This window comes from Cnephaeus nilssonii (assembly GCF_951640355.1).
Source record: "Cnephaeus nilssonii genome assembly, chromosome: 1".
Classification (NCBI taxonomy): Eukaryota; Metazoa; Chordata; class Mammalia; order Chiroptera; family Vespertilionidae; genus Cnephaeus; species Cnephaeus nilssonii.
The window spans coordinates 60,073,523-60,089,634 of NC_137072.1; the positions used below are offsets into that span (position 1 = coordinate 60,073,523).

Genomic DNA, 16,112 nt, shown 5'->3' on the forward strand with positions numbered 1-16,112 from the left:
CTTCTAATCCCACTTTGCTGAGAATTTTTATCTTAAGTGGTTGTTGGTTTTTGTCAGATGCTATTTCTGTGTCTATTGATACGATTATATGATTTTTATCCTTCATTTTGTTTATGTGGTGTGTCACATTAATTGATTTGCAGATATTGAACCAACCTGGCATCCCAAGCATAAATCCCACTTGATCATGGGTGTAATCTTTTTATCGAGGATTTTTCATGTATGTTCATAAGGGATATTGGCCTGTAATTGTATTTTTCTATAGTTTCTTTATCTGGATTTGGGTTTAGTATAATGCTGGCCTTATAAAAATGAGCTTGGGAGTCATCCTGCCTCTTGAATGTTTGGAATAGTTTGAGAAGGATAGGTGTTAATTCTTCTTTGAATGTTTGGTAAAATTCACCTGTGAAGCCATTTGGTCCAGGACTTATATTTTGGGGGAGTTTTTTTTATTACTGATTTTATTTTATTGAATGTATTCAGTCTGTTCAGATTTTCTGTTTCTTCTTGATTCAGTCTTGGATAGTTATATGCTTCTAGTAATTTATTCTATTCTTCCTGATTGTCCAGTTGGTTGGAATATAATTTTTCATAGTATTTTCTTATAATCCTTTGTGTATTTGTGGTGGTGTCACTTCTCTTTCATTTCTATTTTATTTATTTTTATTTATGTGGGTTCTCTTGTTTTCTTGATGTGGCTGATTAAATCTTTATCATTTTTAAAAAATATGTTTTTGTTGATTTCAGAGAGAGGAGGAAGGGAGAGAGAGAGATAGAAATATCAATGATGAGAAAGAATCATTGATCAGCTGCTTCTTGCACACCTGCTAGAAGGGATTGAACCCAAAGGCCAGGCTTGTGCCCTGGACGGGAATCCAGCTGTGACCTCCTGGCTCATGGGTCGACACTCAACCACTGACCGACACTGGTGGGAATAAATCTTTATCAATTTGTTTATTTTTTCAAAGAAATAACTGTTGATTTCATTGATATTTTCTATCTTTTTTGTTTAGGTTCCTTATTTCTGCTCTGGTATTTATTATTTCCTTCTACTCACTTTGGGGGTTGTTTGTTGTTGTTTTCTAATTCCTTTAGGTATAAAGTTAAATTGTTTATTTGAGATTTCTCTTGTTTCTTGAAGTATATATTGCTATGAATTTCCCTCTTAGAACTGTTTTGGCTGTGTCCCATAGATTTTTGGGTTGCAGTGCTTTCATTTTCATTAGTCTCAAAGTATCTTTTGATTTTTTCCTTTTATTTTTTTTTTAACATTCATTGTTTAGTAACATGTTATTTAGCCTCCATGTGTTTGTGTGTTTTTCAGGGTTGGTTTCTTGTATGTGTGATTGATTTCTAGTTTCATAGCAGTGTGGTTGGAGAAGATACTTGATATGATTTCAGTCTTTATACATTTCTTGAGATTTGTTTTGGGTCCTACCATGTGGTCTGTCCTGGAAAATATTCCATGTGCACTTGAAAATAATGTATATTCTGTTGCTTTGGGATTAAATGCTCTAAAAATAACAATTGAATCCATCTGGTCTAATGTGTCATTTAAGGCTACTGTTTCCTTTCTGGAAGATCTATCTATTGATGATGATGGGGTGTTAAAGTTTCCCACTATGATGGTATTACTATTGACCTCTCCCTTTATGTCTATCAAGATTTTTGCTTTATATATTTAGGTGCTCCCATGCTGGGTACATAAATGTTTACAAGGGTTATATCCTTTTGTTGGATTGATTTATCATTATGTAATATCCTTGTTTGTCTCTTATTATACTCTTTGTTTTAAAGTCTATTTTGTCTGATATAAGTATTGCTTTCTCAGTTGTTTTTTTCGTTCCATTTGCATGACATATTTTTTTTCATCCCTTTATTTTCAGTTTGTGTGTGTCTTTTGATCTGAAGTATTTTGTAGATAGCATATAAAGGGTCTTGTTTTCTCATCAATTCAGCCACCCTGTTTTTTTTAAATATATATTTTTATTGATTTCAGAGAGGGAGAGAGAGATAGAAACATCAGTGATGAGAGACAATCATTGATCAGCTGCCTCCTGCATGTCCCTACTGGGGATAGAGCCCACAACCCAGGCATGTGCCCTGACCAGGAATCAAACTGTGACATCTGGTCCATAGGTCAACGCTCAACCACCGAGCTACACCAGCTGGCCACCCTGTGTGTTTTTTATTGGAGCATTTTGTCCGTTCATATTTAAAGTGATTATCGATAGGTATGTACCGTATTTTCCGGTGTATAAGATGACTGGGCGTATAAGACGACCCCCAACTTTTCCAGTTAAAATATAGAGTTTGGGGTATACCCGCCCTATAAGATGACACCCCAGCGTATAAGACGACCCCCAACTTTTGAGAAGATTTTCCTGGGTTAAAAAGTCATCTTATATGCCGGAAAATACGGTAGTTATTTTCATTTAATTGTTAATATTTATGTGTTTTGTTTTTTTCCTTCTTAAGTCTCTTTAGCATTTCTTGTAATACTGGTTTTTGTTCCTTTTTTTGGTCTGGGTAGCTCTTTATTTCTCCTTCAGTTTAAATGATAGCCTTGCTGGATAGTGTAGTCCTGGATATAGGTCTTTGCTTTTTATAATTTTGACTATTTCATGCCAATTCCAGTCAAGAAATCAGCTGACAGTCTTATGAGAGCTACTTGTAGGTAACTGTCTTTCTCTGGCTCTTTTTAAGATTCTTGGTTGTTTTTTTGTCTTTAACCTTTGATATTTTAATTATGATGTGTCTTGGTGTGGGCCTCTTTGGGTTTATCTCCTTTGGAACGCTCTGTGCTTCCTGGACTTATATGTCTATATCCTTTACCATGTTAGGAGAGTGTTCAGTCATTTCTTCAAATGTTTCTCAACCCTTTGTTCTCTATCTCCTCCTTCTGGCACACTTATGATGCAGAGATTATTACACCAGATGTTGTCCCAGAGGTCCCTTGAACTAGCCTCAGTTTTTAATTCTTTTCTTTTCTGCTCTAATTGGGTATTTTCTGCTACCTTGTCTTCAAAATAACTGATTCAGTCCTTTGCTTCATCTAATCTGCTATTGATTCTACTGTTGATTCCTTCTAGTGTATTCTTTTTTAACTTAATTTTTAGAGAGTGGAAGGGAAAGGAGAAGAGAGAGAGAGAGAGAGAGAGAGAGAGAGAGAGAGAGAGAGAGAGAGAGAGAGAAATCTATGTGAGAGGGAACATCGATTGCTGCTTCCTGCATGCCCCCTACTGGGGATCGAGCCCACAACCTGGGCATGTGCCCTGACTGGGAATCGAATTAGCAATCTTTTGGTGCATGGGATGATACCTAACCAACTGAGCCACACCAGCCAAGGCCCTTCTAGTGTATTCTTCATTTCAGTTATTTATTCTACATTTCTGGCTGGTTCTTTTTTATGGTTTCTATGTCCATTTTTATGCTGTTGAAGTTCTCACTGAGTTCCTTGAGCATCCTTATAACCATTTTGTTGAACTCTATAGCTTGCCTCCATTTTATCTCATCCTTTTTCTGGAGATTTCTTCTGTTCGTTCATTTGGGGTCTGTTTCTCTGTCTCCCCATTTTGGCTGCCTCTTCATTTGTTTCTGAGCATTGGGTATGCCTCCTAGTCTTGGTAGGGTGGCCTGGTATAGTAGGTGTTCTGTAAAGCCCAGTGGTGTAGTCTCCCCGTTGACCTGAGCTGGGTGCTCCCAGAGTGTGCTTGGTGTGGATTATGTGTGCCTTCTGTTGTAATTGAGCCTTGATTGCTTTTGGAATCTTCATAGGTGGAGTTGACCCTCAGGCTGGCTGGCTGTGAAGATGGGCCACAACCAGTTTACAAGCTGTACAGGGGCTGACCCCAGAAAGCATAGTTCACCTCAGCAGGGTCTGGTGCCTGCCTAGACCGTTTTTGTATGTGCTGCTCGTGGAGCTGATTAGGTCGTGCTCTGTTGGGGTCTGAAGCCAGCCACTGGGAGTGTTGGTTCTGGTGCCTCTTGGCAGGGACTCCTGTGCAGGTGGAATATCATGTGCTGCCTGAGAGCAGCCCTGGGCTACCTGGTAATAGCTGCGAAGTGATTCACAGTTGGTGTGGTAGCTGTCTGTGCCGGGGGTGTGGGAGGGGCCCAGCGGCAGACCAATGCTGGCTCCCACCTGTTCCAGGCTTGGGGCAGGTCATCAAGAGCCCCAAGGCACCCTAAGACCCACTGCCTCCTGCCAGCTGCCTTTTAGGTTCAGCCACTGAAATAGCCTCTAGCAGTAGGTGAGTTGCATGACTCAGGGTCTCAGGGAGTCACCACCTAGGGGCAAGTGGTGTTTGAATAGAGATTCAAACTCATTGTCAGTGCTGGGTTTGAGGCCATTCGACAAAAGTCTCAAGGTACACTGAGTCCAGCCATTAACTGTCTGGGGCCTGTGAACCTTTGTGGAGGGAAGTGCGGGGGTGTGGGCTGTGGCAGGGTCTCAGGGAATCTTAAGATTTGGTCGTATGGAGGGAGAGCTGAGCACAGGAACTGTGGTGCCCACACGGAGTGCAGGAAACAGCCTTCACCCTAAACTCAAACAACTTAGTCTCTGTGTGTGTGTGTGTGTGTGTGTGTGTGTGTGTGTGTGTCTGGCACCCTCCTGAGCTTGCCTGGCATTCCTGGAAAGTTTTTTTAAGAAAGACTGCAACAGCCATAGCTGGTGAGGCTCAGTGGATAGAGCGTCGGCCTGCCGACTGAAGGGTCCCAAGTTCTATTCCGCTCAAGGGCACATGCCCGGTTTGTGGGCTCGATCCCCAGTAGGGGGCATGCAGGAGGCAGCCGATCAATTATTCTCTCTCATCATTAATGTTTCTATCTCTCCCTCTCCCTTCCTCTCTGAAATCAATAAAAATATATTTTTAAAAGATAGCTTTAAAAAAAAGAAAGACTGCAACACAGGCTCAAGTTGGCCAGCGGCAGCAGAGCCCAGAGCCATTCCCGGTGGAAGGGGGGCCATCAGAGAGGCCAGGGTGGAGCTAGTGCAGCCCCCAGGCTATTGCTGCAGGGCCCACCACAGGAGCGGTGGTGCTGGTTTGGCACGTAGAGAAAATAGCCCTCATCCTAAAGCCACACAATTCAGTCTCTCCCTGCGTGTCTCTGGCACCGCCAAGGTTGCCTGGAATTCCTCAAGAGTTTTTTAGAAAGACTGCAATGCAGGCCCAGGCTGGTTGGCCCTGGCAGCGTTCAAGCCCAGCCGTGTGCAAGTTGGGTAGGGCAGGGCCTCTGAGAGTCATCAGAGCCGGGCTAGTCTAGCTCTCCGGGCTAATGTTTTGTGGGGTAGTGCTCAACCCAGGAAAGATGGCATCCCTGGGTGGCACAGCAGAGGTCAATACAGTGGATATTGGCAGCCGTCCCTCAAGCCCGTTCCCCAAAGCCACAACCTCCCAGCTGCTGTTCCTCTGTTGGGACCCAGGGTGGGTGCCCGCAAGTGAGATTTTGTGCATTGCCCTCTTAGAGGGTTTCTGGGCTTGCAGCAGCCTTCCTTCTTACCTGGGCAGATAGAATCCCTGCAGATTTTCCAACCGGATACTATGTGGGCCCCTCTTCTTGGCACTGGTCCTCCAAGCTGGGAAACCTGGCGTAGGGTTGAAACCCCTTGGTCCTCCTCAGGGGGTGCCTCTGCAGCTGAGTTATCCCTCTGGATTCTCAACCGCCATATGTGGGTGCAGGGCCAGCCAGTTTTGCATCTCTGCCCCTCCTACTAGTCTCCTTGTGGCTTCTTCCATATATCCTTAGTCATAGGACTTCTGTTCAGCTAGTCTTCAGATGGTTATCCAGGTTGATTGTTCTATAATTTAGTTGTAATTTTGTTAAGGTCATGGGAGGAGGTGAATGCAGCTTCCACCTACTCCACCATCTTTGAAAAAAAATAGAAAGAAAACTTGTGAAAGTTTTATTTCTAAATTCCTAAACTGCTCAGTTTACACAGTGACTTTTTGCCTGAATTGTTTCCTGAAGTCAGGGACTCAAATGCATAACTGTAAAATAGCAGTTGGAACTGTGTGGATATTCACATAACAGGCCTCACCTTGCTGCCATGTACAGATTTATCGCTGAACATCTTTTAAAAGGTGAGACTTTCTTGAGCCCAAGTCCCAGGACAGATGGCTCTACTTGGGGCCGCAAAGTCCTAGTAAATGTCATTTCTTGTACCTGGTCTTGCATTAATAATTCCTATACTCTTTAGCTTTAGCCAGTTTGGCTCAGTGGATAGAGCATCGGCCTGCAGACTGAAGGGTCCCGGGTTTGATTCCAGTCAAGGGCACATGCTCGAGTTGCAGGCTTGATCCCCAGTAGATGGCATGCAGGAGGCAGCTGAGCGATGATTCTCTCCCATCATTGATGTTTTGATCTCTCTCTCCCTCTCCCTTCCTCTCTGAAATCAATAAAAATATATTTTTTAAAAATAATAATTCCTATACTCTTTAAATTTAAATTCTTTCAATTTCTATGCCATAGCTATTTTTCAAACAGACTTACACATTCTGCAACTGAATATTTTAAAAGTTCTAAAATAAGAATAATACACATAGAATTAATGTTTTTTATGGTATCAACTGATAATTTATTAACATTTCAGTGTTTCTGCGAGGAAGGTAGATGATATAATTTAGTTCTGTCATTCTATCATTCATTATACAAATGTTTAATGGTTGCCTGCTGTTTGCTAGGTGCTGTTCTAGAATACAGGGCTACAGCAATTAACAAAACAAATCAAAATTTCTGCTGTGCTGGCACCCACTTTTGTAGAGGACGTGGGAAGGCAAGAGTGGAGAAAAACCAAATGCTGAGGGGCTTGTTAGTTGCTTGGGCCACACTGTGAACCTGTATTGGTTTCATAGCTTACCAGTATATTTCAAGATGAACTTTTTTTAAATTGTGTATTTTCTTTCTTTTCACATATGAGTAATTTTTCTAGCAGACTAAGTTACCAGTAAACTGACTTTATCCTAACATACAGATTCACTCACACTTAGATTAAAATGAGATCTTAGCCCTAACTGGTTTGGCTCAGTGGATAGAGCATCGGCCTGCGGACTGAAGGGTCCCAGGTTCGATTCTGGTCAAGGGCATGTACCTTGGTTGCGGGCACATCCCCAGTGGGGGGTTGTGCAGGAGGCAGCTGATTGATGTTTCTCTCTCATCGATGTTTCTAACTCTCTATCCCTCTCCCTTCCTCTCTGTAAAAAATCAATAAAATATATATTTTTTTAAATGATGAGATCTTAATAAGTTATAACTTTAACATTGACCCATTTTTATGAGGAAAAAAAAATAAGAGTGAGAAAGAGAAAGGTATGTGCAAAAAACTAATTCCAAAATTCCCCAAATCATGTTAATAATTTTCTCAGAAAAACAAAACAAAACCTGGAGCATTGATTAGCACTGTGGCTAGCACATAATAGATTGCTCAAATTATTTATTTCAGAAAGGGAGAGGAAAAGAGAGATAGAAACATCAATGATGAGAGAGAATCATTGATCAGGAATTGAACTGTGACCTCCTGGTTCATAGGTCCATGCTCAACCATTGAGCCACTCTGTCTGGGCCTGAGTTAGAGGGTTTTTTAAAGTTTTAAGCTAGAAAGGCTTACCTTTAAAAAACTATGAGAGCTAAACGTCTCTTTTTTGGTACTTTGTTATTTCACCATTTCTTCTTATGAAGATTATGAGTTTAATGAGTATGAAGGGAAGCAAGAGGCTTTGCCCTCTTCCATACAAATGACAAGTAGAGGAGAGAAAAGGTCAAGCATATGAGGATGTCTAATGAACTTTATTTAGAAAGTCTAAATGTTAAAAATTAACGTCTCTGCTTTCTTCTTTCTATCACAATCTTTCTTCATCATATGAGCCTTGAATATAAATTTTTGCCCTATTCTAATCATCTCTCAAAGTACTTTGATGATGAAAAGAACAGATTTTTGTCATTTCAAAATGCAAGCACAGTAACTGACCAGTGCTTAGGGTGACTTCTAAGACCAAAACATTAGTTTGTTATACTTAAGCTTTTAAAATTGTCTTAATAATAATAATTTTAAAAATTATTACTTACTATTTTATAATAGCACTAGAGGCCCGGTGCACGAAATTCGTGCACGGAGGGGGGTTGTCCCTCAGCCCAGCCTGTACCCTCTCCAATATGGGACCCCTCAAGGGATGTCCGACTGCCCGTTTAGGCCCGATGGGATCGGGCCTAAACGGGCAGTCGAACATCCCTCTCACAATCCAGGACTGCTGGCTCCCAACTGCTTGCCTGCCTGCCTTCCTGATTGCCCCTAACCACTCTGCTGCCAGCCTGTTTGCCCCCAACTTCCCTCCTCTGCCGGCCTGGTCACCCCTAACTGCCCTCTCCTGCAGGGTTGATCACTTCCAACTGCCCTCCCTTGCAGGCCTAGTCCTTCTCAACTGCCCTCCCTTGCAGGCTGGGTGCCTCCCAACTGCCCTCTCCTGCTGGCCATCTTGTGGTGGCCATCTGTGTCCACATGGGGGCAGGATCTTTGACCACATGGGGACAGCTATATTGTGTGTTGCAGTGATGATCAATCTGTATATTACTCTTTTATTAGATAGGATACCTCCAAAGCACAAAGAGTAAGAATCTGAAGGTTTATGTGGCTTCTATTTGGTTTCTAGGACAAAGTTCTTTCCTTTACCCACCACTCACTTCTCTCCTTTTACTCTTGAATGTTAATTTCAACATAATTTTTGTAACACCTCTTGAAAAGGATCCCACCAAGTTTTTGATAGTCCACATGATAAAACTTACAGAATAATACAGCATGAGACTTTCATTCTCTCACTAAGTTCTTCATATAACTGTAATTCCTCAGCCTCTAAAGAATGAAAAAGGAAAATAAAAGTGCCTTCTCTCATTCCAAGGCCTTTCTCAGTCAGGCAACCACAAAAAGAAAGAATGAGCCTACAATTCATGTCATGTAATCTCTATCAGGCATAATTCAAATCAAATCCCATCAGGCAAAGTCTGGGATAATTAAAATGTATAAGAGAACAGTGGTGACCTGGGGGAGAACTTATGAAACCTTGTCTCCTGCTTTTGCTGACTATTCTTTTCCTTATGCTAGACTCCAAGTCCCTATCGGGGACTTGGTCAGGCGGCTGTGGGTGCTAATCCACGCCACCTGGATCCGTGATCCGGGACCTGGGCAGGCGTCTGCGGGTGCTAACCCATGCCGCCTGCCATGGTCCGTGATCCATGATCGTGGACCTGGGCAGCCTGCTGCAGGCATTAACCCACGCCGCCTGCCCTGCTCTGAGATCGATGATCACGGACCTGGGCAGCCGGCTGTGGGCTTTAACCCACGCTGCCTGACCTGGTCCATGATCCCTGATAGGGGCTTTGAGTCAGCTGCCACTGGCGATGGCTGACTCGAAGCCCTTATCCAGGACCTGGTCAGGCGGCTGTGGGCGCTAACCCACGCTGCCTGCCCTCGTCCGAGATCGGTGATGGTGGACCTGGGCAGGCAGCTACGGGCGCTAACCCACGCCGCCTTCCCTGGTCCGTGATCCCTGATCGTGGACCTGGGCAGGCGGCTGCAGGCCTTAACCCACACTGCCTGCCCTGGTCCATAATTGGTGATGGCGGACCTGGGCAGCCGGCTGCAGGCCTTAACCCACACCGCCTGCCCTGGTCCATGATCGGTGATCGTGGACCTGGGCAGCCGGCTGCGGGCCTTAACCCACGCCGCCTGCCCTGGTCCATGATCGGTGATGGTGGACCTGGGCAGCCGGCTGCGGGCGTTAACCCACACTGCCCGCCCAGCTCTGAGATCAGTGATGGACCTGGGCAGGCAGCTGTCCTGGTCCGTGATCGGTGATGGCGGACCTGGGCAGCCGGCTGCGGGCGTTAACCCACGCTGCCTGCCCTGGTCCGTGATCCCTGATCGTGGACCTGGGCAGGTGGCTGCAGGCCTTAACCCACACCGCCAGCCCTGGTCCATGATCGGTGATGGCGGACCTGGGCAGGCGGCTGCAGGCCTTAACCCACACCGCCTGCCCAGCTCTGAGATCAGTGATGGACCTGGGCAGGCAGCTGTCCTGGTCCGTGATCTGAGATCGTGGACCTGGGCAGCCGGCTGCGGGCGTTAACCCACGCCGCCTGCCCTGGTCCGTGATCCCTGATCGTGGACCTGGGCAGGCGGCTGCAGGCCTTAACCCACGCCGCCTGCCCAGCTCTGAGATCAGTGATGGACCTGGGCAGGCAGCTGTCTTGGTCCGTGATCTGAGATCGTGGACCTGGGCAGCCGGCTGCGGGCGTTAACCCACGCCGCCTGCCCAGCTCCGTGATCGGTGATGGCGCCTGCCCAGGTCCGCGATCGGTGATGGCAGACCCGGGCAGGCGGCTGCAGGGGTTAAGGCCCTGCAGCCGCCTGCCCGGGTCCGCGTCCCCCATCAGTGATGGCGGACCCGGGCAGGCGGCTGCAGGGCCTTAACCCCTGCAGGGCCTTAACCCGGGTCCGCGTCCGCGATCGGTGATGGCGGACCTGGGCAGGCGGCTGCAGGGGTTAACCCCCTGCAGGGCCTTAACCCGGGTCCGCGTCCGCGATCGGTGATGGCGGACCCGGGCAGGCGGCTGCAGGGGTTAACCCCCTGCAGGGCCTTAACCCGGGTCCGCGTCCCCGATTGGTGATGGCGGACCCAGGCAGGCGGCTGCAGGGGTTAAGGCCCCGCAGCCGGCTGCCCGGGTCCGCGTCCCCCATCCGTGATGGCGGACCCGGGCAGGCGGCTGCAGGGGTTAAGGCCCTGCAGCCGCCTGCCCGGGTCCGCGTCCCCCATCGGTGATGGCGGACCCGGGCAGGCGGCTGCAGGGGTTAACCCCCTGCAGGGCCTTAACCCGGGTCCGCCTCCGCGATTGGTGATGGCGGACCCGGGCAGGCGGCTGCAGGGGTTAACCCCCTGCAGGGCCTTAACCCGGGTCCGCGTCCGCGATCGGTGATGGCGGACCCGGGCAGGCAGCTGCAGGGCCTTAACCCCTGCAGGGCCTTAACCCGGGTCCGCGTCCCCGATTGGTGATGGCGGACCCAGGCAGGCGGCTGCAGGGGTTAAGGCCCTGCAGCCGCCTGCCCGGGTCCTCGTCCCCGATCGGTGATGGCGACCCGGGCAGCCGGCTGCGGGCCTTAACCCCTGCAGCCGCCTGCCCGAGTCCGCGATAGGTGATGGCGGACCTGGGCAGCCGGAGCTAACCGCCTGCCCCAGTCCACCATCATGGCTTGGATCTCACTGGCATGGGTGCTGCCCTTTCCCCGGCCATCTTTGCTGGTTTAACGTGTATATTTGCTCCTGGTTGGCTGGTGGGCGTGGCTGGTGGGCGTGGCTGGTGGGCGTGGCTTATAGGTGTAGCGAAGGTGCGGTCAATTTGCATATTACTGTTTTATTAGATAGGATAGTAAATTATTATAATAAATTTTCCTGCAGTTGATCCATGTGCACATTACTTTTCTGGGAAGAAACGCAATAAGTGGGAAACACACCTCACCTACACAAAGGAAAGAGAGCCACGAGTTACAGGTCCCCGGCCAGAAAACAGCCCCTCCTGCCTCGGATGCACCTGCCATTCCCGTGTTCTACTGCTGCAGGGCAGACGGCGCCTGCCTGCGCCCGCGCATGAGACAGAGGGCCAGCAGCCAAGGCTTACTGTTGTGCCCTCACATGACAGGCTTATATGGATAAAGATGAAGTCAGGGCACGTTATTTTTTATGACTTTTTTTTTAATTTTTAGTCACATTCAGGTATCGGGGGAAATGAGAGCCTCCTATCACCGATATATTTTCAGGTGCTGGATTCTTTGTTCGATTTTTAAAGCTGAGATCATCTTAAAACATTTGTAGTATTGACCATAACAGAATTTGGGTGTTGGCCTTTGAACTTTATTCATGTCAGTTTGAAGAATGGGGATGATCCGAATTATATTGAAGGAATATAGCTATCTGTATGCATTTTTATTGCCAACTGAGCTCAAACCATATTATATGTCTTGGCAAAATGATTTCACAGTCTCATTAAAAACCTTATAGACATTTTAATGGCTGAATAATCCTTCATCATATAGAGGTGCCAAAACTACCCATTGTGGTAATTTGGCTATTTAGAATGCTTACATTTTTGCCTATTAATAATAAAAGTATGATAAACACATTTTCCATATAGTTTTCACCTCATATCTGATTTCCCCCCTCAGATTATTTTACTAGAATGGTTTAGCAGACACCAGAGAAATAAATTTAAGGAAAATTTTAACGATTAATGCAAACAAAAAGAGAGAATGCAGAAAATGGGTTGCATTATGGGCTGTAATGTGACTTTTATCCAAAATTGTATTTTCTTGCAATTCTAATACTTAACCTGAAACCAAATATAGAGACTAGTGGTAAGCACAGGTACTGAGGGTTGGTTATCTGGATTGTAATTGTAACTCTGCCACTTAATCACTGGGACAAATAACTCAAACTCTTTATCCCTCAGTTTTCTCATCTGTGAAATGGTAATAGTCCCTGTCTCTTTGGGTTGCTGTGAGAATTAATTTATGTAAATCTCTTGAAAACATGCCTAGCTTGGAGTAAATACTCCCTAAATGTTTATTTATTACAGCATCTAAGAGAATATTTCCTAATTTTATATTCTCAAAAGTTATTCTTTTGTTTCCATTCCCATGGCATCTCAAATACTAGAATCACTTAACTTCTCCATCAGACTATTCCATACCTGCAAATACATGCATGGAATGCACTCTTTTTAAGATCTCTGGAATTGTTAGTATTTTAGTTGTACACATAAATTACACAGAGAGAATGTGCCTAGATCCTTATCTCAAATAGCCAGCACAGAATTCTTCTGAGCAAAATGTTTTTCATAGGTGGTTTGGGGGCTTTTATAGTTTTCACCCTCAGGTAAAAGTTATCGTGAAGAAATCGCTAAAATAAAAAGCAAAGTGTGGTGTGAATAAGGGAATATCTCCAGTGGAAAGAGGGAGCTGGCCACCGAGTCAGAATCCCAAACTCGTGGCCATTTTCCTCCTGCAGCCACACATTATGGGACGGCTGCAGGTGGCCTTTCCAGACACACTCACTCTGTTCATCACAGTCAGGCTTTTGGCCATAGCTGGAGTCCCCGCCCATCGGAGCTTAGCTGCACCTCATGATGCACTAGTGACACTCGCCTACACAAGGCAGGCCTACGTGCCTTGCGTGACCCTTTCCTGCTAAAGTTGATCTTGACCCGTAACATCTTAACATGCCAATGGCAAGAAAAGGAGGATGGAGCTAGAAGAAAAGTATAAGAAGGGAGGAGTTGCCTCGATACAGGTTTCGTCTTACCATTCCCTCTAAAGCAGGGTTTTTCAACTTTAGCTCTACTGACATTTTAGACCAAATAACTTCTTTTCCTGGTAGGCTGGCCTGTGTATTGTAGGATATTTAGCCACATCCCTGGCCTCCGCCCACTGGATTCCAATAGCACACTCCCTCACTCCCACCATGAAGACCAAAAATGCCTACACACAAAATTGGCTGCAAGTGAGAACCGCTGCTGAAAGCCACGCGGTAATAACAGGTTCCCTGTACCCTGGGGCTTGCTGACTGGTGTCCTGCTCCTCCTCCTCAGAGAGTTCTGTGATGAAAGGGGCCTTGAGCACCACCACCTCAGAGTTCACCACTAAACGATATACTATCTGAAATGGACACCCAGAAGCATGGAAATAAAGCTACCCCCTCCGCCTGCTTTATAAGGCCAAGGCTAAGATCACGCATTCCTGAAAAGCTCAATTCCACATACAGTAAAATAGGTGATCTCTTCCTTTTTCTCAAAGTTAACACATTTGTACTAAAATTAATTACATCAGAAAAACAGCAGGTTTTAAAATCACTGTTAATTTTCTCTATAGTAATATCTATAGTGAAAGTGTATAGTCTTCAAGGTACATCTTCAAGAATATTTCCTTAGTTACCTTTAAAAATGTACATTCCCTTAAAAGTATATGTATATATCCCACACTTCTAATAGTCTCAGAGTTTCTGAGGTGCTTTTTTCTAACAAATTTCATAAATACCAATATAAGCTTCATGTGATATTTTCAGGTTCTGTGCACAAGCTCAATTCTTTGTACTACTTTGATATATATTAATAATGAGTTTATATTGTAAAATTCATGGTTAATAACAATCACTTCTATGTTATCTCTATAGAAATTAAGTTATCAGCTCTAGCCAGTTTGGCTCAGTGGATAGAGCGTTGGGCCATGGACTGAAAGGTCCAGGTTCGATTCCAGTCAAAGGCGCATACCAACTAATCAGTGTGTCTCTCTCACATCGATGTTTCTCTCTCTCCCTCTCCTTTTCATTCTCTCTAAAAATCAATGGAAAAAATATCCTCGGGTGAGGATTAACAAAACAAAAGAAATTATCACAGAAATACCCTTAGATTGATGTAAATTGACATAATGGAATCAGCTGCATATTACCTTTTTTACCTTAGAATACTTTTCCTTGCCCTAGCTGGTTTGGCTCAGTGGATAGAGTGTTGGCCTGTGGACTGAGGAGTCCCAGGTTCGATTCTGGTCAAGGGCACATGCCCTGGTTGTGGGCTCGATCCCCAGTGGGGGGGGGGGGGGGGGGGGCGTGCAGGAGGCAGCCAATCAATGATTCTCTCACATCATTGATGTTTCTATCTCTCTCTCCCCTCTCCCTTCCTGAAATCAATAAAAATGTATTTTAAAAAAATAGAATAGTTTTCTTTTATATAAATTGTTGCATTAAATTTAGAACCCAGAAGTTTTCACTGAACCTAAAATGTCAAGTCCTTATTTTAACACTATGAAATGTAGCCAAACAACTGCTGTACTGTTTGTTTTAATATTGAGAAAACTGTCTGGAGGTGAATTTTTTAGCTACACTAGTTTGAAATTGTACTGCTTTTTCAGTATTTTAATTAATTTTGCATGTCTATTCTTATGAAAAATAATCACAGCAAAAGGAGTCCCTTTATAAACTACATAATAGCATATATTTGTACTTTTCACATTCTCTTGCTGTTAATATGAATATTTATTTTAGAAGTAATCTTGGCAAATATCTCTATGAACAACATAGTTTATAATTTCTAAAAAAATGTTCTTGCTTTCCTTGGTTTTCAAGAGTTATGAATACCCTATAGAGCTATGCAACCAAACTATTAATTGGTAATCATCAGATTTGGGTAGATTTTATGTGACAACAATATTAATGAAAACTAACTTTTATTGTGTATTTGCTTTGTGTTAAATGTAACTCTTTGCTGAATTATTTTTTTAATAGATTTTAGAGAGGGAGGAAGGAGAGAAAGAGAGGAAGAAGAGAAAGAGAGGCCGGGGGGAAGAAAGAGAGAAACATTAATGTGAGAGAGACACATTAATTGGTTGCCTCCCATATACCCCTGACTGGGATCACAACTGCAACCTAGGTATGTGCCCTGACCTGGAATCAACCCACAATCTTCTGGTGCACGGGTTGATGCTCCAACCAACTGAGTCACACCGGCCAGCAAGCTAAATTATTTTTATATATTATTTTTATGTAATCCTCTTAGAGATATGAATTTTCATATACTTATGTACATAATAATCCCAGCCTCTTGGCCAGTAAGTGACTTGGGAATATCTTGTAATTGAAATGTGTGTTGTCTGACAATAAGTATTAGTGGGTTCAAAACATTGCTATACTTTATGGTAAAAATGTTAAAAATAATAACACAGAGAAGTGAAGAGGGGGAAAGGGATGGAAGAAGAGAAATAGGAAGAGCATGAGGCTGTAATCTCTGTCTCCAGGATCTGGTTGAGGTAATATAATCTAGAAACATTAGGCAGCATAATTATGAACTAAACTTAAGGTATCAGATGACATGTAATCAAGTGTAGATAGTGCTGCAGGAATTCGGAGTTGGGAAAGCTGGTTAAGACCTGAAGTAGTTGGAGAAGCTTTTTGGGTAGTGGATTCTTATCTCAACTTCAAAGGAACTTAGGGTTTGGTTTGATCTTACACAATTGATGAGTGGCCAGTGATGAATTGATGACATTGCAGGTGGAAAAACCAGCATAAGAAAAGTTCTAG

General features: G+C 44.5%; 1 protein-coding gene across 5 annotated transcripts in view; it reads left to right on the forward strand.

Annotated features, from left to right (window-relative positions):
• Positions 1 to 16,112, forward strand: part of FAM13A (family with sequence similarity 13 member A) — a 296,829-nt gene that overhangs the window by 145,737 nt on the left and 134,980 nt on the right. The gene's annotated exons all lie outside the window — the stretch shown is intronic.